Consider the following 27,320-nt stretch of genomic DNA (forward strand, 5'->3'; position numbering starts at 1 on the left):
TTGTGAATAAGGCTGCAGTGCAGCTTTTGCAGCCCGGGTCTTCTTCATTCTGGTCTTCTCAGGTGAGAGGCCCATTGGTGCGCCTGCTGGATTGACTGGTACCTCAATTTTTCCTTTTAAACGCAGCTCTTTCCTGTTCTCATTATTAGCGTTTAACCCTTTTACATCTCACCAGCAGCTAGAGGGTACACAGTTCTCTAAAACCTCTTCAGCATTTATTGTTTGTAGACTTTTTGCCAATGGTCAGTCGACTGGTGTGAGTTGAAGACTTTTTGTAGATTAGATTGCATGAGTCTAATACTTCCTGAGGCTGAGCTTTTATCCATTTTCCTTTCTTTAAAAAGAGAGTGAGTAAAACTTACCTCTTCATACTGTCTTCTTGAAAATTTTGCCTGTTTTGAATTTTTTTTATCCATTCCCTACCTCAGCACAATTTTGAGGGCAGGTGTCCTTTACAGCCCTGAGTCCTTGTGAATGGTAAGTGACCATTAGCTGTGGGTTAAAAGCTGCTCTTGCGGGAATCGGCCACATGGCGGCAGCATTTCTCCTTTACCAAATCTGGTTACTAGGTCAACAGAGCCTTACTGGAAGTGGTGTTCTAGGTTGTAAATTAGAATGGCATGTGAGAGGAAAACGCCCTTTAATGTATGTCTCATTACTTCTTGTTGTTATTTTTAACTTACGTTTTATTTTTTATCACAGCAAACTTGATTACAATGTTTTGTTTGTTCTAGGTGTGCAAGATGTGGTTCTTTCACACATATACATATATCTATTCTTCTTCGGAGCCTTTTCCCATGTAGGTTATGACACAATGTTGAGTAGTCTTCTCTTGGTATTGCGTAGGTCTTTGGTGATTACATATTTCACAGGTGTTTGTATCTCTCTGTTAACCTCAATACGGTAATGTATCCATTCCTCACACCTTTCTAATTGGTGAACCATAAGTTTTTTTATTGATTCTATGATAGTGTTTCTCTGTGGAAATATCTTTGTTTGTATCATTTTTTAGGTAACCCCTATATATGATATGATAGGTTATGTGTCTTTCGCTTTCTCACTTACTCCAAGTTGCGTGATTACTTCTAGACTCATCTACGGTGCTGCAAATGGCATTGTTTCATTTTTTCACTAGCTCATATTCCATCTGTACAGGTAGCAGTTCTTCTTTGTCCACCCATCTGTCGGTGGACTTTTTGGTTACTTCCATATCTTGGCTATTGTAATAGTGTGCAATGCAGATTTGCGTGGCTGTGTCCTTCCAATTCTGTCTTCTTAGTTTATAGGTCCAGGAATAGGTCTGCTGGATCATATGGTAGCTCAATGTTTACTTTTTAAAGGCACCTCTGTTCTGTTCTCCTTAGTGTCTCTTTCCAGGTTACGTCCCACTTAAAGTGGAGGGCATGTATTTCTTCCCAGCACCTTCAGGATTTATTCTTTGTAGTTTTTGCTGATGATTATTCTGAGTGGTGTGAGCTGATACCTCTTTGTGGTTGAATTTGCATGTGTCTCATAATGCGTTGAAATTGAGCTTTAAGACATGATCTTTTTATTTTTCCAGCTGTGATTAGAGCTTATTTCTTCACAGTGTTTTCTTAAAGTATGTGTCACCATTTGTAATATTTTGGCCGTTATCTCCCTCAAGACATTTTGAGGGCAGGTTTCATTTACAGCCCTGCAGTACTTGTTCATGTGAAGTGACCATTAGCTCAGGATTTAAACCTGCTTTGGCAGGTAACGGCCAGAGAGCGGCAGCCTTTCTACGTTTCCCATGCTGGTACTAGGGAAACAGACCTACCGGCCAGTGGTGTTCTTCGGTTATAAATTAGAGTGCAATGTGCCCGGATAAAACCACAAATGTTGATGTCTCCTTGCTTTTGTTTGTTTTTAAATTGAGTTTATATTTATTATTAGAGTAATATTCCATTGTGTACGTGGACCACTTCTTCTTGGTGCATTCCTCGGTTGATGGACATTTTCATTGCTTCCAAGTGCTGGCTATGGTAAATCTTGCTGGCGTACAGGTTTGCCAGCCTGTGACTTTTTGATTCTCATTTTCTCAAGTGATAGGCCAAGCAGTGGTTGTGATTGATTGACTGGTAGCTCAATGTTTCCCTTTTCAAAGCACCTACACTGTGTTTTCATTAGTGGCTCTTTACATGCCCCCCCTTACAACCGAAGGTACGCATTTCTCCACACTCCCTTCACGGTTTATTTTTTGCAGCATTTTTCCTAATGGCCATTCTGACTGCTGTGAGCTGATAGGTTTTTGTAATATGGGTATGCATGTCATTAAAATTTTTTAAATTCGTCATATTCCTACCCCTTTTTCTTTTCTCTTAAAAGAAAAACCCGTGAGTACAATATAGCTCTTGAACTTGTCTTCTTCGAAGCTTGCCCTCTTTTGAATTTTTTGGTCGATTTTTGACCCCAGAAATTTTCTGGAGGGCAGGTATCATTTACAGAACTGCAAGTTGGTGAAAATTTAGTGACCTTTTGCAGTGGGTTCAAAGCTGCTGTTGTGGGAAACGGCCACAAGGAGGTAGCATTTCTCCATTCCCCAATCTGGGTACTAGGGCAGCAGAGCCTTTCTGGAAGTCCTTGTCCTAGGTTGTAAATTAGAATGGAAATTGCCAGGAGAAATCCCCATAAGTTTATGTCTCATTACTTCTTCTTGGTTTTTAAAATTTTTTTAATCTGGGTAAAGTTTAGAATATTGTTTGTCCTAGGTGTACACAATCTGGTTCATTTGTACATTATGTATGTCTATTAATGTACAGATCCTCTTCCCATGTAAAATATTACAGTGTTCCGTCGACCTCCCTTGCTATATGTTCGGTGTTTTTGATACATGTATATAATATGTATTTGTATATGTATGGTAACACTAATGTTCATTTCTCAATTTCCCCCCTCCTTTCCTTTCAGATGAGCATAGTTTGTTTTCTAAGCCTGTGAGTGTCTTTCTCTTTGGAAATATGTTCATCTGTGTCAGTTATTAGATAATGCCATAAGTGATAATATAGGATATAGGTGTTTTGCTTTCCGACCTACTTCATGTTTTGTGATTATCTCCAGGCTCAAGTATGGTTCCTCAAAGAGCAGTGCTTCAATGTTTTCCATGGCTAATATTCCATTGTGTACATGGACCACTTCTTCTTGGTGCATTCCTCTGTCGATGGACATTTTCGTTGCTTCCAAGTGTTGCCTATGGTAAATATTGCTGGAGTGCAGGATTTCCAGCCTGTGATTTTTGATTTTCATTTTCTCAGGTGATAGACCCAGCAGTGGGTATGATTGATTGACTGGTACGGTAGCTCAACGTTTACCTTTTCAAGGCAACTCCATTGTGCTTTCATTAGTGGCTCTTGCCACGTCCCCCTTAGAATCAAGGGTACGCATTTCTCCACAATCACGTCAGCATTTATTGTTGGCAGAATTTTTTTTGATGGCCATTATGACTGGTGTGAGCTGATAGGTTTTTGTAATTTGGGTTTACATGTCTGTAAAAATTCCTACAATTCATCATTTTTCCACGGCTTTTTCTTTTCTGTTAAAAGAAAAAAGCAAAAAAGTGTGAGTATAATATACCTCTTCAAATATTCTTTTTGGAAGGTTGCACTCTAGAATTTTTTGGTCGATTTTCGACCTCAGTATTTTTTGGAGGGCAGGTGTCATTTACAGAACTGCAATTGGTGAATATTTAGTGACCTTTTGCAGTGGGTTTAAAGCTGCTGTTGTGGGAAACGGCCACAAGGATGCAGCATTTCTCCATTCCCAAATCTGGGTACTAGGGCAGCAGAGCCATTCTAGAAGTCGTTTGTCTAGGTTGTAAATTTGAATGGAATGTGCCAGGAAAACCCCCCATAAGTCTATGTCTCATTACTCCTAGTTCGTTGTTTTAATTTTTTCAATTGGGGTAATGGTTAGAATGTTGCTTGTCCAAGGTGTACACACTCTGGTTCATCTACATATTCTACATACCTATTTATGTAGAGATCCTCTTCCCTTGTAAATTATTACAGTGTTCCGTAATCCTTCCTTGCTATATGGTCGGTCTTTTTGATATATGTATATAATATGTATTTGTATACATATGGTAACGCTAATCTTCATTTATCCATTCCCCCCACCTTTACTTTTAGATAAGCATAGTTCTTTTTTAATAAGTCTGTGATTGACTTTCTGTGTGGAAATATGTTCATTTGTGTCAGTTATTAGATAACGCCTATAAGTGATATCATAGGATATAGGACTTTTGCTTTCCGACTTACCTCATGTTCTGTGATTATCTCCAAGATCATCTATGGGGCCTCAAAGAGCAGTGTTTCATTGTTTTCCATGGCTAGTATTCATTGTGTACATGGACCACTTCTTCTTTATCCTTTCATCTGTAGATGGACATTTTGGTTGCTTCACTGTCTTGTCTATTGTGAATAAGGCTGCAGTGCAGCTTTTGCAGCCCGGGTCTTCTTCATTCTGGTCTTCTCAGGTGAGAGGCCCATTGGTGCGCCTGCTGGATTGACTGGTACCTCAATTTTTCCTTTTAAACGCAGCTCTTTCCTGTTCTCATTATTAGCGTTTAACCCTTTTACATCTCACCAGCAGCTAGAGGGTACACAGTTCTCTAAAACCTCTTCAGCATTTATTGTTTGTAGACTTTTTGCCAATGGTCAGTCGACTGGTGTGAGTTGAAGACTTTTTGTAGATTAGATTGCATGAGTCTAATACTTCCTGAGGCTGAGCTTTTATCCATTTTCCTTTCTTTAAAAAGAGAGTGAGTAAAACTTACCTCTTCATACTGTCTTCTTGAAAATTTTGCCTGTTTTGAATTTTTTTTATCCATTCCCTACCTCAGCACAATTTTGAGGGCAGGTGTCCTTTACAGCCCTGAGTCCTTGTGAATGGTAAGTGACCATTAGCTGTGGGTTAAAAGCTGCTCTTGCGGGAATCGGCCACATGGCGGCAGCATTTCTCCTTTACCAAATCTGGTTACTAGGTCAACAGAGCCTTACTGGAAGTGGTGTTCTAGGTTGTAAATTAGAATGGCATGTGAGAGGAAAACGCCCTTTAATGTATGTCTCATTACTTCTTGTTGTTATTTTTAACTTACGTTTTATTTTTTATCACAGCAAACTTGATTACAATGTTTTGTTTGTTCTAGGTGTGCAAGATGTGGTTCTTTCACACATATACATATATCTATTCTTCTTCGGAGCCTTTTCCCATGTAGGTTATGACACAATGTTGAGTAGTCTTCTCTTGGTATTGCGTAGGTCTTTGGTGATTACATATTTCACAGGTGTTTGTATCTCTCTGTTAACCTCAATACGGTAATGTATCCATTCCTCACACCTTTCTAATTGGTGAACCATAAGTTTTTTTATTGATTCTATGATAGTGTTTCTCTGTGGAAATATCTTTGTTTGTATCATTTTTTAGGTAACCCCTATATATGATATGATAGGATATGTGTCTTTCGCTTTCTCACTTACTCCAAGTTGCGTGATTACTTCTAGACTCATCTACGGTGCTGCAAATGGCATTGTTTCATTTTTTCACTAGCTCATATTCCATCTGTACAGGTAGCAGTTCTTCTTTGTCCACCCATCTGTCGGTGGACTTTTTGGTTACTTCCATATCTTGGCTATTGTAATAGTGTGCAATGCAGATTTGCGTGGCTGTGTCCTTCCAATTCTGTCTTCTTAGTTTATAGGTCCAGGAATAGGTCTGCTGGATCACATGGTAGCTCAATGTTTACTTTTTAAAGGCACCTCTGTTCTGTTCTCCTTAGTGGCTCTTTCCAGGTTACGTCCCACTTAAAGTGGAGGGCATGTATTTCTTCCCAGCACCTTCAGGATTTATTCTTTGTAGTTTTTGCTGATGATTATTCTGAGTGGTGTGAGCTGATACCTCTTTGTGGTTGAATTTGCATGTGTCTCATAATGCGTTGAAATTGAGCTTTAAGACATGATCTTTTTATTTTTCCAGCTGTGATTAGAGCTTATTTCTTCACAGTGTTTTCTTAAAGTATGTGTCACCATTTGTAATATTTTGGCCGTTATCTCCCTCAAGACATTTTGAGGGCAGGTTTCATTTACAGCCCTGCAGTACTTGTTCATATGAAGTGACCATTAGCTCAGGCTTTAAACCTGCTTTTGCAGGTAACGGCCAGAGAGCGGCAGCCTTTCTACGTTTCCCATGCTGGTACTAGGGAAACAGACCTAACGGCCAGTGGTGTTCTTCGGTTATAAATTAGAGTGCAATGTGCCCGGATAAAACCACAAATGTTGATGTCTCCTTGCTTTTGTTTGTTTTTAAATTGAGTTTATATTTATTATTAGAGTAATATTCCATTGTGTACGTGGACCACTTCTTCTTGGTGCATTCCTCGGTTGATGGACATTTTCATTGCTTCCAAGTGCTGGCTATGGTAAATCTTGCTGGCGTACAGGTTTGCCAGCCTGTGACTTTTTGATTCTCATTTTCTCAAGTGATAGGCCAAGCAGTGGTTGTGATTGATTGACTGGTAGCTCAATGTTTCCCTTTTCAAAGCACCTACACTGTGTTTTCATTAGTGGCTCTTTACATGCCCCCCCTTACAACCGAAGGTACGCATTTCTCCACACTCCCTTCACGGTTTATTTTTTGCAGCATTTTTCCTAATGGCCATTCTGACTGCTGTGAGCTGATAGGTTTTTGTAATATGGGTATGCATGTCATTAAAATTTTTTAAATTCGTCATATTCCTACCCCTTTTTCTTTTCTCTTAAAAGAAAAACCCGTGAGTACAATATAGCTCTTGAACTTGTCTTCTTCGAAGCTTGCCCTCTTTTGAATTTTTTGGTCGATTTTTGACCCCAGAAATTTTCTGGAGGGCAGGTATCATTTACAGAACTGCAAGTTGGTGAAAATTTAGTGACCTTTTGCAGTGGGTTCAAAGCTGCTGTTGTGGGAAACGGCCACAAGGAGGTAGCATTTCTCCATTCCCCAATCTGGGTACTAGGGCAGCAGAGCCTTTCTGGAAGTCCTTGTCCTAGGTTGTAAATTAGAATGGAAATTGCCAGGAGAAATCCCCATAAGTTTATGTCTCATTACTTCTTCTTGGTTTTTAAAATTTTTTTAATCTGGGTAAAGTTTAGAATATTGTTTGTCCTAGGTGTACACAATCTGGTTCATTTGTACATTATGTATGTCTATTAATGTACAGATCCTCTTCCCATGTAAAATATTACAGTGTTCCGTCGACCTCCCTTGCTATATGTTCGGTGTTTTTGATACATGTATATAATATGTATTTGTATATGTATGGTAACACTAATGTTCATTTCTCAATTTCCCCCCTCCTTTCCTTTCAGATGAGCATAGTTTGTTTTCTAAGCCTGTGAGTGTCTTTCTCTTTGGAAATATGTTCATCTGTGTCAGTTATTAGATAATGCCATAAGTGATAATATAGGATATAGGTGTTTTGCTTTCCGACCTACTTCATGTTTTGTGATTATCTCCAGGCTCAAGTATGGTTCCTCAAAGAGCAGTGCTTCAATGTTTTCCATGGCTAATATTCCATTGTGTACATGGACCACTTCTTCTTGGTGCATTCCTCTGTCGATGGACATTTTCGTTGCTTCCAAGTGTTGCCTATGGTAAATATTGCTGGAGTGCAGGATTTCCAGCCTGTGATTTTTGATTTTCATTTTCTCAGGTGATAGACCCAGCAGTGGGTATGATTGATTGACTGGTACGGTAGCTCAACGTTTACCTTTTCAAGGCAACTCCATTGTGCTTTCATTAGTGGCTCTTGCCACGTCCCCCTTAGAATCAAGGGTACGCATTTCTCCACAATCACGTCAGCATTTATTGTTGGCAGAATTTTTTTTGATGGCCATTATGACTGGTGTGAGCTGATAGGTTTTTGTAATTTGGGTTTACATGTCTGTAAAAATTCCTACAATTCATCATTTTTCCACGGCTTTTTCTTTTCTGTTAAAAGAAAAAAGCAAAAAAGTGTGAGTATAATATACCTCTTCAAATATTCTTTTTGGAAGGTTGCACTCTAGAATTTTTTGGTCGATTTTCGACCTCAGTATTTTTTGGAGGTCAGGTGTCATTTACAGAACTGCAATTGGTGAATATTTAGTGACCTTTTGCAGTGGGTTTAAAGCTGCTGTTGTGGGAAACGGCCACAAGGATGCAGCATTTCTCCATTCCCAAATCTGGGTACTAGGGCAGCAGAGCCATTCTAGAAGTCGTTTGTCTAGGTTGTAAATTTGAATGGAATGTGCCAGGAAAACCCCCCATAAGTCTATGTCTCATTACTCCTAGTTCGTTGTTTTAATTTTTTCAATTGGGGTAATGGTTAGAATGTTGCTTGTCCAAGGTGTACACACTCTGGTTCATCTACATATTCTACATACCTATTTATGTAGAGATCCTCTTCCCTTGTAAATTATTACAGTGTTCCGTAATCCTTCCTTGCTATATGGTCGGTCTTTTTGATATATGTATATAATATGTATTTGTATACATATGGTAACGCTAATCTTCATTTATCCATTCCCCCCAACTTTACTTTTAGATAAGCATAGTTCTTTTTTAATAAGTCTGTGATTGACTTTCTGTGTGGAAATATGTTCATTTGTGTCAGTTATTAGATAACGCCTATAAGTGATATCATAGGATATAGGACTTTTGCTTTCCGACTTACCTCATGTTCTGTGATTATCTCCAAGATCATCTATGGGGCCTCAAAGAGCAGTGTTTCATTGTTTTCCATGGCTAGTATTCATTGTGTACATGGACCACTTCTTCTTTATCCTTTCATCTGTAGATGGACATTTTGGTTGCTTCACTGTCTTGTCTATTGTGAATAAGGCTGCAGTGCAGCTTTTGCAGCCCGGGTCTTCTTCATTCTGGTCTTCTCAGGTGAGAGGCCCATTGGTGCGCCTGCTGGATTGACTGGTACCTCAATTTTTCCTTTTAAACGCAGCTCTTTCCTGTTCTCATTATTAGCGTTTAACCCTTTTACATCTCACCAGCAGCTAGAGGGTACACAGTTCTCTAAAACCTCTTCAGCATTTATTGTTTGTAGACTTTTTGCCAATGGTCAGTCGACTGGTGTGAGTTGAAGACTTTTTGTAGATTAGATTGCATGAGTCTAATACTTCCTGAGGCTGAGCTTTTATCCATTTTCCTTTCTTTAAAAAGAGAGTGAGTAAAACTTACCTCTTCATACTGTCTTCTTGAAAATTTTGCCTGTTTTGAATTTTTTTTATCCATTCCCTACCTCAGCACAATTTTGAGGGCAGGTGTCCTTTACAGCCCTGAGTCCTTGTGAATGGTAAGTGACCATTAGCTGTGGGTTAAAAGCTGCTCTTGCGGGAATCGGCCACATGGCGGCAGCATTTCTCCTTTACCAAATCTGGTTACTAGGTCAACAGAGCCTTACTGGAAGTGGTGTTCTAGGTTGTAAATTAGAATGGCATGTGAGAGGAAAACGCCCTTTAATGTATGTCTCATTACTTCTTGTTGTTATTTTTAACTTACGTTTTATTTTTTATCACAGCAAACTTGATTACAATGTTTTGTTTGTTCTAGGTGTGCAAGATGTGGTTCTTTCACACATATACATATATCTATTCTTCTTCGGAGCCTTTTCCCATGTAGGTTATGACACAATGTTGAGTAGTCTTCTCTTGGTATTGCGTAGGTCTTTGGTGATTACATATTTCACAGGTGTTTGTATCTCTCTGTTAACCTCAATACGGTAATGTATCCATTCCTCACACCTTTCTAATTGGTGAACCATAAGTTTTTTTATTGATTCTATGATAGTGTTTCTCTGTGGAAATATCTTTGTTTGTATCATTTTTTAGGTAACCCCTATATATGATATGATAGGTTATGTGTCTTTCGCTTTCTCACTTACTCCAAGTTGCGTGATTACTTCTAGACTCATCTACGGTGCTGCAAATGGCATTGTTTCATTTTTTCACTAGCTCATATTCCATCTGTACAGGTAGCAGTTCTTCTTTGTCCACCCATCTGTCGGTGGACTTTTTGGTTACTTCCATATCTTGGCTATTGTAATAGTGTGCAATGCAGATTTGCGTGGCTGTGTCCTTCCAATTCTGTCTTCTTAGTTTATAGGTCCAGGAATAGGTCTGCTGGATCATATGGTAGCTCAATGTTTACTTTTTAAAGGCACCTCTGTTCTGTTCTCCTTAGTGTCTCTTTCCAGGTTACGTCCCACTTAAAGTGGAGGGCATGTATTTCTTCCCAGCACCTTCAGGATTTATTCTTTGTAGTTTTTGCTGATGATTATTCTGAGTGGTGTGAGCTGATACCTCTTTGTGGTTGAATTTGCATGTGTCTCATAATGCGTTGAAATTGAGCTTTAAGACATGATCTTTTTATTTTTCCAGCTGTGATTAGAGCTTATTTCTTCACAGTGTTTTCTTAAAGTATGTGTCACCATTTGTAATATTTTGGCCGTTATCTCCCTCAAGACATTTTGAGGGCAGGTTTCATTTACAGCCCTGCAGTACTTGTTCATGTGAAGTGACCATTAGCTCAGGATTTAAACCTGCTTTGGCAGGTAACGGCCAGAGAGCGGCAGCCTTTCTACGTTTCCCATGCTGGTACTAGGGAAACAGACCTACCGGCCAGTGGTGTTCTTCGGTTATAAATTAGAGTGCAATGTGCCCGGATAAAACCACAAATGTTGATGTCTCCTTGCTTTTGTTTGTTTTTAAATTGAGTTTATATTTATTATTAGAGTAATATTCCATTGTGTACGTGGACCACTTCTTCTTGGTGCATTCCTCGGTTGATGGACATTTTCATTGCTTCCAAGTGCTGGCTATGGTAAATCTTGCTGGCGTACAGGTTTGCCAGCCTGTGACTTTTTGATTCTCATTTTCTCAAGTGATAGGCCAAGCAGTGGTTGTGATTGATTGACTGGTAGCTCAATGTTTCCCTTTTCAAAGCACCTACACTGTGTTTTCATTAGTGGCTCTTTACATGCCCCCCCTTACAACCGAAGGTACGCATTTCTCCACACTCCCTTCACGGTTTATTTTTTGCAGCATTTTTCCTAATGGCCATTCTGACTGCTGTGAGCTGATAGGTTTTTGTAATATGGGTATGCATGTCATTAAAATTTTTTAAATTCGTCATATTCCTACCCCTTTTTCTTTTCTCTTAAAAGAAAAACCCGTGAGTACAATATAGCTCTTGAACTTGTCTTCTTCGAAGCTTGCCCTCTTTTGAATTTTTTGGTCGATTTTTGACCCCAGAAATTTTCTGGAGGGCAGGTATCATTTACAGAACTGCAAGTTGGTGAAAATTTAGTGACCTTTTGCAGTGGGTTCAAAGCTGCTGTTGTGGGAAACGGCCACAAGGAGGTAGCATTTCTCCATTCCCCAATCTGGGTACTAGGGCAGCAGAGCCTTTCTGGAAGTCATTGTCCTAGGTTGTAAATTAGAATGGAAATTGCCAAGAGAAATCCCCATAAGTTTATGTCCCATTACTTCTTCTTGGTTTTTAAAATTTTTTTAATCTGGGTAAAGTTTAGAATATTGTTTGTCCTAGGTGTACACAATCTGGTTCATTTGTACATTATGTATGTCTATTAATGTACAGATCCTCTTCCCATGTAAAATATTACAGTGTTCCGTCGACCTCCCTTGCTATATGTTCGGTGTTTTTGATACATGTATATAATATGTATTTGTATATGTATGGTAACACTAATGTTCATTTCTCAATTTCCCCCCTCCTTTCCTTTCAGATGAGCATAGTTTGTTTTCTAAGCCTGTGAGTGTCTTTCTCTTTGGAAATATGTTCATCTGTGTCAGTTATTAGATAATGCCATAAGTGATAATATAGGATATAGGTGTTTTGCTTTCCGACCTACTTCATGTTTTGTGATTATCTCCAGGCTCAAGTATGGTGCCTCAAAGAGCAGTGCTTCAATGTTTTCCATGGCTAATATTCCATTGTGTACATGGACCACTTCTTCTTGGTGCATTCCTCTGTCGATGGACATTTTCGTTGCTTCCAAGTGTTGCCTATGGTAAATATTGCTGGAGTGCAGGATTTCCAGCCTGTGATTTTTGATTTTCATTTTCTCAGGTGATAGACCCAGCAGTGGGTATGATTGATTGACTGGTACGGTAGCTCAACGTTTACCTTTTCAAGGCAACTCCATTGTGCTTTCATTAGTGGCTCTTGCCACGTCCCCCTTAGAATCGAGGGTACGCATTTCTCCACAATCACGTCAGCATTTATTGTTGGCAGAATTTTTTTTGATGGCCATTATGACTGGTGTGAGCTGATAGGTTTTTGTAATTTGGGTTTACATGTCTGTAAAAATTCCTACAATTCATCATTTTTCCACGGCTTTTTCTTTTCTGTTAAAAGAAAAAAGCAAAAAATTGTGAGTATAATATACCTCTTCAAATATTCTTTTTGGAAGGTTGCACTCTAGAATTTTTTGGTCGATTTTCGACCTCAGTATTTTTTGGAGGGCAGGTGTCATTTACAGAACTGCAATTGGTGAATACTTAGTGACCTTTTGCAGTGGGTTTAAAGCTGCTGTTGTGGGAAACGGCCACAAGGATGCAGCATTTCTCCATTCCCAAATCTGGGTACTAGGGCAGCAGAGCCATTCTAGAAGTCGTTTGTCTAGGTTGTAAATTTGAATGGAATGTGCCAGGAAAACCCCCCATAAGTCTATGTCTCATTACTCCTAGTTCGTTGTTTTAATTTTTTCAATTGGGGTAATGGTTAGAATGTTGCTTGTCCAAGGTGTACACACTCTGGTTCATCTACATATTCTACATACCTATTTATGTAGAGATCCTCTTCCCTTGTAAATTATTACAGTGTTCCGTAATCCTTCCTTGCTATATGGTCGGTCTTTTTGATATATGTATATAATATGTATTTGTATACATATGGTAACGCTAATCTTCATTTATCCATTCCCCCCACCTTTACTTTGAGATAAGCATAGTTCTTTTTTAATAAGTCTGTGATTGACTTTCTGTGTGGAAATATGTTCATTTGTGTCAGTTATTAGATAACGCCTATAAGTGATATCATAGGATATAGGACTTTTGCTTTCCGACTTACCTCATGTTCTGTGATTATCTCCAAGATCATCTATGGGGCCTCAAAGAGCAGTGTTTCATTGTTTTCCATGGCTAGTATTCATTGTGTACATGGACCACTTCTTCTTTATCCTTTCATCTGTAGATGGACATTTTGGTTGCTTCACTGTCTTGTCTATTGTGAATAAGGCTGCAGTGCAGCTTTTGCAGCCCGGGTCTTCTTCATTCTGGTCTTCTCAGGTGAGAGGCCCATTGGTGCGCCTGCTGGATTGACTGGTACCTCAATTTTTCCTTTTAAACGCAGCTCTTTCCTGTTCTCATTATTAGCGTTTAACCCTTTTACATCTCACCAGCAGCTAGAGGGTACACAGTTCTCTAAAACCTCTTCAGCATTTATTGTTTGTAGACTTTTTGCCAATGGTCAGTCGACTGGTGTGAATTGAAGACTTTTTGTAGATTAGATTGCATGAGTCTAATACTTCCTGAGGCTGAGCTTTTATCCATTTTCCTTTCTTTAAAAAGAGAGTGAGTAAAACTTACCTCTTCATACTATCTTCTTGAAAATTTTGCCTGTTTTGAATTTTTTTTATCCATTCCCTACCTCAGCACAATTTTGAGGGCAGGTGTCCTTTACAGCCCTGAGTCCTTGTGAATGGTAAGTGACCATTAGCTGTGGGTTAAAAGCTGCTCTTGCGGGAATCGGCCACATGGCGGCAGCATTTCTCCTTTACCAAATCTGGTTACTAGGTCAACAGAGCCTTACTGGAAGTGGTGTTCTAGGTTGTAAATTAGAATGGCATGTGAGAGGAAAACGCCCTTTAATGTATGTCTCATTACTTCTTGTTGTTATTTTTAACTTACGTTTTATTTTTTATCACAGCAAACTTGATTACAATGTTTTGTTTGTTCTAGGTGTGCAAGATGTGGTTCTTTCACACATATACATATATCTATTCTTCTTCGGAGCCTTTTCCCATGTAAGTTATGACACAATGTTGAGTAGTCTTCTCTTGGTATTGCGTAGGTCTTTGGTGATTACATATTTCACAGGTGTTTGTATCTCTCTGTTAACCTCAATACGGTAATGTATCCATTCCTCACACCTTTCTAATTGGTGAACCATAAGTTTTTTTATTGATTCTATGATAGTGTTTCTCTGTGGAAATATCTTTGTTTGTATCATTTTTTAGGTAACCCCTATATATGATATGATAGGATATGTGTCTTTCGCTTTCTCACTTACTCCAAGTTGCGTGATTACTTCTAGACTCATCTACGGTGCTGCAAATGGCATTGTTTCATTTTTTCACTAGCTCATATTCCATCTATACAGGTAGCAGTTCTTCTTTGTCCTCCCATCTGTCAGTGGCCTTTTTGGTTACTTCCATATCTTGGCTATTGTAATAGTGTGCAATGCAGATTTGCGTGGCTGTGTCCTTCCAATTCTGTCTTCTTAGTTTATAGGTCCAGGAATAGGTCTGCTGGATCATATGGTGGCTCAATGTTTACTTTTTAAAGGCACCTCTGTTCTGTTCTCCTTAGTGGCTCTTTCCAGGTTACGTCCCACTTAAAGTGGAGGGCATGTATTTCTTCCCAGCACCTTCAGGATTTATTCTTTGTAGTTTTTGCTGATGATTATTCTGAGTGGTGTGAGCTGATACCTCTTTGTGGTTGAATTTGCATGTGTCTCATAATGCGTTGAAATTGAGTTTTAAGACATGATCTTTTTATTTTTCCAGCTGTGATTAGAGCTTATTTCTTCACAGTGTTTTCTTAAAGTATGTGTCACCATTTGTAATATTTTGGCCATTATCTCCCTCAAGACATTTTGAGGGCAGGTTTCATTTACAGCCCTGCAGTACTTGTTCATATGAAGTGACCATTAGCTCAGGCTTTAAACCTGCTTTGGAAGGTAACGGCCAGAGAGCGGCAGCCTTTCTACGTTACCCATGCTGGTACTAGGGAAACAGACTTACCGGCCAGTGGTGTTCTTCGGTTATAAATTAGAGTGCAATGTGCCCGGATAAACCCACAAATGTTGATGTCTCCTTGCTTTTGTTTGTTTTTAAATTGAGTTTATATTTATTATTAGAGTAATATTCCATTGTGTACGTGGACCACTTCTTCTTGGTGCATTCCTCGGTTGATGGACATTTTCATTGCTTCCAAGTGCTGGCTATGGTAAATCTTGCTGGCGTACAGGTTTGCTAGCCTGTGACTTTTTGATTCTCATTTTCTCAAGTGATAGGCCAAGCAGTGGTTGTGATTGATTGACTGGTAGCTCAATGTTTCCCTTTTCAAAGCACCTACACTGTGTTTTCATTAGTGGCTCTTTACATGCCCCCCCTTACAACCGAAGGTACGCATTTCTCCACACTCCCTTCACGGTTTATTTTTTGCAGCATTTTTCCTAATGGCCATTCTGACTGCTGTGAGCTGATAGGTTTTTGTAATATGGGTATGCATGTCATTAAAATTTTTTAAATTCGTCATATTCCTACCCCTTTTTCTTTTCTCTTAAAAGAAAAACCCGTGAGTACAATATAGCTCTTGAACTTGTCTTCTTCGAAGCTTGCCCTCTTTTGAATTTTTTGGTCGATTTTTGACCCCAGAAATTTTCTGGAGGGCAGGTATCATTTACAGAACTGCAAGTTGGTGAAAATTTAGTGACCTTTTGCAGTGGGTTCAAAGCTGCTGTTGTGGGAAACGGCCACAAGGAGGTAGCATTTCTCCATTCCCCAATCTGGGTACTAGGGCAGCAGAGCCTTTCTGGAAGTCATTGTCCTAGGTTGTAAATTAGAATGGAAATTGCCAAGAGAAATCCCCATAAGTTTATGTCCCATTACTTCTTCTTGGTTTTTAAAATTTTTTTAATCTGGGTAAAGTTTAGAATATTGTTTGTCCTAGGTGTACACAATCTGGTTCATTTGTACATTATGTATGTCTATTAATGTACAGATCCTCTTCCCATGTAAAATATTACAGTGTTCCGTCGACCTCCCTTGCTATATGTTCGGTGTTTTTGATACATGTATATAATATGTATTTGTATATGTATGGTAACACTAATGTTCATTTCTCAATTTCCCCCCTCCTTTCCTTTCAGATGAGCATAGTTTGTTTTCTAAGCCTGTGAGTGTCTTTCTCTTTGGAAATATGTTCATCTGTGTCAGTTATTAGATAATGCCATAAGTGATAATATAGGATATAGGTGTTTTGCTTTCCGACCTACTTCATGTTTTGTGATTATCTCCAGGCTCAAGTATGGTGCCTCAAAGAGCAGTGCTTCAATGTTTTCCATGGCTAATATTCCATTGTGTACATGGACCACTTCTTCTTGGTGCATTCCTCTGTCGATGGACATTTTCGTTGCTTCCAAGTGTTGCCTATGGTAAATATTGCTGGAGTGCAGGATTTCCAGCCTGTGATTTTTGATTTTCATTTTCTCAGGTGATAGACCCAGCAGTGGGTATGATTGATTGACTGGTACGGTAGCTCAACGTTTACCTTTTCAAGGCAACTCCATTGTGCTTTCATTAGTGGCTCTTGCCACGTCCCCCTTAGAATCGAGGGTACGCATTTCTCCACAATCACGTCAGCATTTATTGTTGGCAGAATTTTTTTTGATGGCCATTATGACTGGTGTGAGCTGATAGGTTTTTGTAATTTGGGTTTACATGTCTGTAAAAATTCCTACAATTCATCATTTTTCCACGGCTTTTTCTTTTCTGTTAAAAGAAAAAAGCAAAAAAGTGTGAGTATAATATACCTCTTCAAATATTCTTTTTGGAAGGTTGCACTCTAGAATTTTTTGGTCGATTTTCGACCTCAGTATTTTTTGGAGGGCAGGTGTCATTTACAGAACTGCAATTGGTGAATACTTAGTGACCTTTTGCAGTGGGTTTAAAGCTGCTGTTGTGGGAAACGGCCACAAGGATGCAGCATTTCTCCATTCCCAAATCTGGGTACTAGGGCAGCAGAGCCATTCTAGAAGTCGTTTGTCTAGGTTGTAAATTTGAATGGAATGTGCCAGGAAAACCCCCCATAAGTCTATGTCTCATTACTCCTAGTTCGTTGTTTTAATTTTTTCAATTGGGGTAATGGTTAGAATGTTGCTTGTCCAAGGTGTACACACTCTGGTTCATCTACATATTCTACATACCTATTTATGTAGAGATCCTCTTCCCTTGTAAATTATTACAGTGTTCCGTAATCCTTCCTTGCTATATGGTCGGTCTTTTTGATATATGTATATAATATGTATTTGTATACATATGGTAACGCTAATCTTCATTTATCCATTCCCCCCACCTTTACTTTTAGATAAGCATAGTTCTTTTTTAATAAGTCTGTGATTGACTTTCTGTGTGGAAATATGTTCATTTGTGTCAGTTATTAGATAACGCCTATAAGTGATATCATAGGATATAGGACTTTTGCTTTCCGACTTACCTCATGTTCTGTGATTATCTCCAAGATCATCTATGGGGCCTCAAAGAGCAGTGTTTCATTGTTTTCCATGGCTAGTATTCATTGTGTACATGGACCACTTCTTCTTTATCCTTTCATCTGTAGATGGACATTTTGGTTGCTTCACTGTCTTGTCTATTGTGAATAAGGTTGCAGTGCAGCTTTTGCAGCCCGGGTCTTCTTCATTCTGGTCTTCTCAGGTGAGAGGCCCATTGGTGCGCCTGCTGGATTGACTGGTACCTCAATTTTTCCTTTTAAACGCAGCTCTTTCCTGTTCTCATTATTAGCGTTTAACCCTTTTACATCTCACCAGCAGCTAGAGGGTACACAGTTCTCTAAAACCTCTTCAGCATTTATTGTTTGTAGACTTTTTGCCAATGGTCAGTCGACTGGTGTGAATTGAAGACTTTTTGTAGATTAGATTGCATGAGTCTAATACTTCCTGAGGCTGAGCTTTTATCCATTTTCCTTTCTTTAAAAAGAGAGTGAGTAAAACTTACCTCTTCATACTGTCTTCTTGAAAATTTTGCCTGTTTTGAATTTTTTTTATCCATTCCCTACCTCAGCACAATTTTGAGGGCAGGTGTCCTTTACAGCCCTGAGTCCTTGTGAATGGTAAGTGACCATTAGCTGTGGGTTAAAAGCTGCTCTTGCGGGAATCGGCCACATGGCGGCAGCATTTCTCCTTTACCAAATCTGGTTACTAGGTCAACAGAGCCTTACTGGAAGTGGTGTTCTAGGTTGTAAATTAGAATGGCATGTGAGAGGAAAACGCCCTTTAATGTATGTCTCATTACTTCTTGTTGTTATTTTTAACTTACGTTTTATTTTTTATCACAGCAAACTTGATTACAATGTTTTGTTTGTTCTAGGTGTGCAAGATGTGGTTCTTTCACACATATACATATATCTATTCTTCTTCGGAGCCTTTTCCCATGTAGGTTATGACACAATGTTGAGTAGTCTTCTCTTGGTATTGCGTAGGTCTTTGGTGATTACATATTTCACAGGTGTTTGTATCTCTCTGTTAACCTCAATACGGTAATGTATCCATTCCTCACACCTTTCTAATTGGTGAACCATAAGTTTTTTTATTGATTCTATGATAGTGTTTCTCTGTGGAAATATCTTTGTTTGTATCATTTTTTAGGTAACCCCTATATATGATATGATAGGATATGTGTCTTTCGCTTTCTCACTTACTCCAAGTTGCGTGATTACTTCTAGACTCATCTACGGTGCTGCAAATGGCATTGTTTCATTTTTTCACTAGCTCATATTCCATCTGTACAGGTAGCAGTTCTTCTTTGTCCACCCATCTGTCGGTGGACTTTTTGGTTACTTCCATATCTTGGCTATTGTAATAGTGTGCAATGCAGATTTGCGTGGCTGTGTCCTTCCAATTCTGTCTTCTTAGTTTATAGGTCCAGGAATAGGTCTGCTGGATCATATGGTAGCTCAATGTTTACTTTTTAAAGGCACCTCTGTTCTGTTCTCCTTAGTGGCTCTTTCCAGGTTACGTCCCACTTAAAGTGGAGGGCATGTATTTCTTCCCAGCACCTTCAGGATTTATTCTTTGTAGTTTTTGCTGATGATTATTCTGAGTGGTGTGAGCTGATACCTCTTTGTGGTTGAATTTGCATGTGTCTCATAATGCGTTGAAATTGAGCTTTAAGACATGATCTTTTTATTTTTCCAGCTGTGATTAGAGCTTATTTCTTCACAGTGTTTTCTTAAAGTATGTGTCACCATTTGTAATATTTTGGCCGTTATCTCCCTCAAGACATTTTGAGGGCAGGTTTCATTTACAGCCCTGCAGTACTTGTTCATATGAAGTGACCATTAGCTCAGGCTTTAAACCTGCTTTTGCAGGTAACGGCCAGAGAGCGGCAGCCTTTCTACGTTTCCCATGCTGGTACTAGGGAAACAGACCTACCGGCCAGTGGTGTTCTTCGGTTATAAATTAGAGTGCAATGTGCCCGGATAAAACCACAAATGTTGATGTCTCCTTGCTTTTGTTTGTTTTTAAATTGAGTTTATATTTATTATTAGAGTAATATTCCATTGTGTACGTGGACCACTTCTTCTTGGTGCATTCCTCGGTTGATGGACATTTTCATTGCTTCCAAGTGCTGGCTATGGTAAATCTTGCTGGCGTACAGGTTTGCCAGCCTGTGACTTTTTGATTCTCATTTTCTCAAGTGATAGGCCAAGCAGTGGTTGTGATTGATTGACTGGTAGCTCAATGTTTCCCTTTTCAAAGCACCTACACTGTGTTTTCATTAGTGGCTCTTTACATGCCCCCCCTTACAACCGAAGGTACGCATTTCTCCACACTCCCTTCACGGTTTATTTTTTGCAGCATTTTTCCTAATGGCCATTCTGACTGCTGTGAGCTGATAGGTTTTTGTAATATGGGTATGCATGTCATTAAAATTTTTTAAATTCGTCATATTCCTACCCCTTTTTCTTTTCTCTTAAAAGAAAAACCCGTGAGTACAATATAGCTCTTGAACTTGTCTTCTTCGAAGCTTGCCCTCTTTTGAATTTTTTGGTCGATTTTTGACCCCAGAAATTTTCTGGAGGGCAGGTATCATTTACAAAACTGCAAGTTGGTGAAAATTTAGTGACCTTTTGCAGTGGGTTCAAAGCTGCTGTTGTGGGAAACGGCCACAAGGAGGTAGCATTTCTCCATTCCCCAATCTGGGTACTAGGGCAGCAGAGCCTTTCTGGAAGTCATTGTCCTAGGTTGTAAATTAGAATGGAAATTGCCAGGAGAAATCCCCATAAGTTTATGTCTCATTACTTCTTCTTGGTTTTTAAAATTTTTTTAATCTGGGTAAAGTTTAGAATATTGTTTGTCCTAGGTGTACACAATCTGGTTCATTTGTACATTATGTATGTCTATTAATGTACAGATCCTCTTCCCATGTAAAATATTACAGTGTTCCGTCGACCTCCCTTGCTATATGTTCGGTGTTTTTGATACATGTATATAATATGTATTTGTATATGTATGGTAACACTAATGTTCATTTCTCAATTTCCCCCCTCCTTTCCTTTCAGATGAGCATAGTTTGTTTTCTAAGCCTGTGAGTGTCTTTCTCTTTGGAAATATGTTCATCTGTGTCAGTTATTAGATAATGCCATAAGTGATAATATAGGATATAGGTGTTTTGCTTTCCGACCTACTTCATGTTTTGTGATTATCTCCAGGCTCAAGTATGGTTCCTCAAAGAGCAGTGCTTCAATGTTTTCCATGGCTAATATTCCATTGTGTACATGGACCACTTCTTCTTGGTGCATTCCTCTGTCGATGGACATTTTCGTTGCTTCCAAGTGTTGCCTATGGTAAATATTGCTGGAGTGCAGGATTTCCAGCCTGTGATTTTTGATTTTCATTTTCTCAGGTGATAGACCCAGCAGTGGGTATGATTGATTGACTGGTACGGTAGCTCAACGTTTACCTTTTCAAGGCAACTCCATTGTGCTTTCATTAGTGGCTCTTGCCACGTCCCCCTTAGAATCAAGGGTACGCATTTCTCCACAATCACGTCAGCATTTATTGTTGGCAGAATTTTTTTTGATGGCCATTATGACTGGTGTGAGCTGATAGGTTTTTGTAATTTGGGTTTACATGTCTGTAAAAATTCCTACAATTCATCATTTTTCCACGGCTTTTTCTTTTCTGTTAAAAGAAAAAAGCAAAAAAGTGTGAGTATAATATACCTCTTCAAATATTCTTTTTGGAAGGTTGCACTCTAGAATTTTTTGGTCGATTTTCGACCTCAGTATTTTTTGGAGGTCAGGTGTCATTTACAGAACTGCAATTGGTGAATATTTAGTGACCTTTTGCAGTGGGTTTAAAGCTGCTGTTGTGGGAAACGGCCACAAGGATGCAGCATTTCTCCATTCCCAAATCTGGGTACTAGGGCAGCAGAGCCATTCTAGAAGTCGTTTGTCTAGGTTGTAAATTTGAATGGAATGTGCCAGGAAATCCCCCCATAAGTCTATGTCTCATTACTCCTAGTTCGTTGTTTTAATTTTTTCAATTGGGGTAATGGTTAGAATGTTGCTTGTCCAAGGTGTACACACTCTGGTTCATCTACATATTCTACATACCTATTTATGTAGAGATCCTCTTCCCTTGTAAATTATTACAGTGTTCCGTAATCCTTCCTTGCTATATGGTCGGTCTTTTTGATATATGTATATAATATGTATTTGTATACATATGGTAACGCTAATCTTCATTTATCCATTCCCCCCACCTTTACTTTTAGATAAGCATAGTTCTTTTTTAATAAGTCTGTGATTGACTTTCTGTGTGGAAATATGTTCATTTGTGTCAGTTATTAGATAACGCCTATAAGTGATATCATAGGATATAGGACTTTTGCTTTCCGACTTACCTCATGTTCTGTGATTATCTCCAAGATCATCTATGGGGCCTCAAAGAGCAGTGTTTCATTGTTTTCCATGGCTAGTATTCATTGTGTACATGGACCACTTCTTCTTTATCCTTTCATCTGTAGATGGACATTTTGGTTGCTTCACTGTCTTGTCTATTGTGAATAAGGCTGCAGTGCAGCTTTTGCAGCCCGGGTCTTCTTCATTCTGGTCTTCTCAGGTGAGAGGCCCATTGGTGCGCCTGCTGGATTGACTGGTACCTCAATTTTTCCTTTTAAACGCAGCTCTTTCCTGTTCTCATTATTAGCGTTTAACCCTTTTACATCTCACCAGCAGCTAGAGGGTACACAGTTCTCTAAAACCTCTTCAGCATTTATTGTTTGTAGACTTTTTGCCAATGGTCAGTCGACTGGTGTGAGTTGAAGACTTTTTGTAGATTAGATTGCATGAGTCTAATACTTCCTGAGGCTGAGCTTTTATCCATTTTCCTTTCTTTAAAAAGAGAGTGAGTAAAACTTACCTCTTCATACTGTCTTCTTGAAAATTTTGCCTGTTTTGAATTTTTTTTATCCATTCCCTACCTCAGCACAATTTTGAGGGCAGGTGTCCTTTACAGCCCTGAGTCCTTGTGAATGGTAAGTGACCATTAGCTGTGGGTTGAAAGCTGCTCTTGCGGGAATCGGCCACATGGCGGCAGCATTTCTCCTTTACCAAATCTGGTTACTAGGTCAACAGAGCCTTACTGGAAGTGGTGTTCTAGGTTGTAAATTAGAATGGCATGTGAGAGGAAAACGCCCTTTAATGTATGTCTCATTACTTCTTGTTGTTATTTTGAACTTAAGTTTTATTTTTTATCACAGCAAACTTGATTACAATGTTTTGTTTGTTCTAGGTGTGCAAGATGTGGTTCTTTCACACATATACATATATCTATTCTTCTTCGGAGCCTTTTCCCATGTAGGTTATGACACAATGTTGAGTAGTCTTCTCTTGGTATTGCGTAGGTCTTTGGTGATTACATATTTCACAGGTGTTTGTATCTCTCTGTTAACCTCAATACGGTAATGTATCCATTCCTCACACCTTTCTAATTGGTGAACCATAAGTTTTTTTATTGATTCTATGATAGTGTTTCTCTGTGGAAATATCTTTGTTTGTATCATTTTTTAGGTAACCCCTATATATGATATGATAGGATATGTGTCTTTCGCTTTCTCACTTACTCCAAGTTGCGTGATTACTTCTAGACTCATCTACGGTGCTGCAAATGGCATTGTTTCATTTTTTCACTAGCTCATATTCCATCTGTACAGGTAGCAGTTCTTCTTTGTCCACCCATCTGTCGGTGGACTTTTTGGTTACTTCCATATCTTGGCTATTGTAATAGTGTGCAATGCAGATTTGCGTGGCTGTGTCCTTCCAATTCTGTCTTCTTAGTTTATAGGTCCAGGAATAGGTCTGCTGGATCACATGGTAGCTCAATGTTTACTTTTTAAAGGCACCTCTGTTCTGTTCTCCTTAGTGGCTCTTTCCAGGTTACGTCCCACTTAAAGTGGAGGGCATGTATTTCTTCCCAGCACCTTCAGGATTTATTCTTTGTAGTTTTTGCTGATGATTATTCTGAGTGGTGTGAGCTGATACCTCTTTGTGGTTGAATTTGCATGTGTCTCATAATGCGTTGAAATTGAGCTTTAAGACATGATCTTTTTATTTTTCCAGCTGTGATTAGAGCTTATTTCTTCACAGTGTTTTCTTAAAGTATGTGTCACCATTTGTAATATTTTGGCCGTTATCTCCCTCAAGACATTTTGAGGGCAGGTTTCATTTACAGCCCTGCAGTACTTGTTCATATGAAGTGACCATTAGCTCAGGCTTTAAACCTGCTTTTGCAGGTAACGGCCAGAGAGCGGCAGCCTTTCTACGTTTCCCATGCTGGTACTAGGGAAACAGACCTACCGGCCAGTGGTGTTCTTCGGTTATAAATTAGAGTGCAATGTGCCCGGATAAAACCACAAATGTTGATGTCTCCTTGCTTTTGTTTGTTTTTAAATTGAGTTTATATTTATTATTAGAGTAATATTCCATTGTGTACGTGGACCACTTCTTCTTGGTGCATTCCTCGGTTGATGGACATTTTCATTGCTTCCAAGTGCTGGCTATGGTAAATCTTGCTGGCGTACAGGTTTGCCAGCCTGTGACTTTTTGATTCTCATTTTCTCAAGTGATAGGCCAAGCAGTGGTTGTGATTGATTGACTGGTAGCTCAATGTTTCCCTTTTCAAAGCACCTACACTGTGTTTTCATTAGTGGCTCTTTACATGCCCCCCCTTACAACCGAAGGTACGCATTTCTCCACACTCCCTTCACGGTTTATTTTTTGCAGCATTTTTCCTAATGGCCATTCTGACTGCTGTGAGCTGATAGGTTTTTGTAATATGGGTATGCATGTCATTAAAATTTTTTAAATTCGTCATATTCCTACCCCTTTTTCTTTTCTCTTAAAAGAAAAACCCGTGAGTACAATATAGCTCTTGAACTTGTCTTCTTCGAAGCTTGCCCTCTTTTGAATTTTTTGGTCGATTTTTGACCCCAGAAATTTTCTGGAGGGCAGGTATCATTTACAAAACTGCAAGTTGGTGAAAATTTAGTGACCTTTTGCAGTGGGTTCAAAGCTGCTGTTGTGGGAAACGGCCACAAGGAGGTAGCATTTCTCCATTCCCCAATCTGGGTACTAGGGCAGCAGAGCCTTTCTGGAAGTCATTGTCCTAGGTTGTAAATTAGAATGGAAATTGCCAGGAGAAATCCCCATAAGTTTATGTCTCATTACTTCTTCTTGGTTTTTAAAATTTTTTTAATCTGGGTAAAGTTTAGAATATTGTTTGTCCTAGGTGTACACAATCTGGTTCATTTGTACATTATGTATGTCTATTAATGTACAGATCCTCTTCCCATGTAAAATATTACAGTGTTCCGTCGACCTCCCTTGCTATATGTTCGGTGTTTTTGATACATGTATATAATATGTATTTGTATATGTATGGTAACACTAATGTTCATTTCTCAATTTCCCCCCTCCTTTCCTTTCAGATGAGCATAGTTTGTTTTCTAAGCCTGTGAGTGTCTTTCTCTTTGGAAATATGTTCATCTGTGTCAGTTATTAGATAATGCCATAAGTGATAATATAGGATATAGGTGTTTTGCTTTCCGACCTACTTCATGTTTTGTGATTATCTCCAGGCTCAAGTATGGTTCCTCAAAGAGCAGTGCTTCAATGTTTTCCATGGCTAATATTCCATTGTGTACATGGACCACTTCTTCTTGGTGCATTCCTCTGTCGATGGACATTTTCGTTGCTTCCAAGTGTTGCCTATGGTAAATATTGCTGGAGTGCAGGATTTCCAGCCTGTGATTTTTGATTTTCATTTTCTCAGGTGATAGACCCAGCAGTGGGTATGATTGATTGACTGGTACGGTAGCTCAACGTTTACCTTTTCAAGGCAACTCCATTGTGCTTTCATTAGTGGCTCTTGCCACGTCCCCCTTAGAATCAAGGGTACGCATTTCTCCACAATCACGTCAGCATTTATTGTTGGCAGAATTTTTTTTGATGGCCATTATGACTGGTGTGAGCTGATAGGTTTTTGTAATTTGGGTTTACATGTCTGTAAAAATTCCTACAATTCATCATTTTTCCACGGCTTTTTCTTTTCTGTTAAAAGAAAAAAGCAAAAAAGTGTGAGTATAATATACCTCTTCAAATATTCTTTTTGGAAGGTTGCACTCTAGAATTTTTTGGTCGATTTTCGACCTCAGTATTTTTTGGAGGTCAGGTGTCATTTACAGAACTGCAATTGGTGAATATTTAGTGACCTTTTGCAGTGGGTTTAAAGCTGCTGTTGTGGGAAACGGCCACAAGGATGCAGCATTTCTCCATTCCCAAATCTGGGTACTAGGGCAGCAGAGCCATTCTAGAAGTCGTTTGTCTAGGTTGTAAATTTGAATGGAATGTGCCAGGAAATCCCCCCATAAGTCTATGTCTCATTACTCCTAGTTCGTTGTTTTAATTTTTTCAATTGGGGTAATGGTTAGAATGTTGCTTGTCCAAGGTGTACACACTCTGGTTCATCTACATATTCTACATACCTATTTATGTAGAGATCCTCTTCCCTTGTAAATTATTACAGTGTTCCGTAATCCTTCCTTGCTATATGGTCGGTCTTTTTGATATATGTATATAATATGTATTTGTATACATATGGTAACGCTAATCTTCATTTATCCATTCCCCCCACCTTTACTTTTAGATAAGCATAGTTCTTTTTTAATAAGTCTGTGATTGACTTTCTGTGTGGAAATATGTTCATTTGTGTCAGTTATTAGATAACGCCTATAAGTGATATCATAGGATATAGGACTTTTGCTTTCCGACTTACCTCATGTTCTGTGATTATCTCCAAGATCATCTATGGGGCCTCAAAGAGCAGTGTTTCATTGTTTTCCATGGCTAGTATTCATTGTGTACATGGACCACTTCTTCTTTATCCTTTCATCTGTAGATGGACATTTTGGTTGCTTCACTGTCTTGTCTATTGTGAATAAGGCTGCAGTGCAGCTTTTGCAGCCCGGGTCTTCTTCATTCTGGTCTTCTCAGGTGAGAGGCCCATTGGTGCGCCTGCTGGATTGACTGGTACCTCAATTTTTCCTTTTAAACGCAGCTCTTTCCTGTTCTCATTATTAGCGTTTAACCCTTTTACATCTCACCAGCAGCTAGAGGGTACACAGTTCTCTAAAACCTCTTCAGCATTTATTGTTTGTAGACTTTTTGCCAATGGTCAGTCGACTGGTGTGAGTTGAAGACTTTTTGTAGATTAGATTGCATGAGTCTAATACTTCCTGAGGCTGAGCTTTTATCCATTTTCCTTTCTTTAAAAAGAGAGTGAGTAAAACTTACCTCTTCATACTGTCTTCTTGAAAATTTTGCCTGTTTTGAATTTTTTTTATCCATTCCCTACCTCAGCACAATTTTGAGGGCAGGTGTCCTTTACAGCCCTGAGTCCTTGTGAATGGTAAGTGACCATTAGCTGTGGGTTGAAAGCTGCTCTTGCGGGAATCGGCCACATGGCGGCAGCATTTCTCCTTTACCAAATCTGGTTACTAGGTCAACAGAGCCTTACTGGAAGTGGTGTTCTAGGTTGTAAATTAGAATGGCATGTGAGAGGAAAACGCCCTTTAATGTATGTCTCATTACTTCTTGTTGTTATTTTGAACTTAAGTTTTATTTTTTATCACAGCAAACTTGATTACAATGTTTTGTTTGTTCTAGGTGTGC

This window comes from Balaenoptera physalus (assembly GCF_965194825.1).
Source record: "Balaenoptera physalus genome assembly, chromosome: 9".
Taxonomy (NCBI): domain Eukaryota; kingdom Metazoa; phylum Chordata; class Mammalia; order Artiodactyla; family Balaenopteridae; genus Balaenoptera; species Balaenoptera physalus.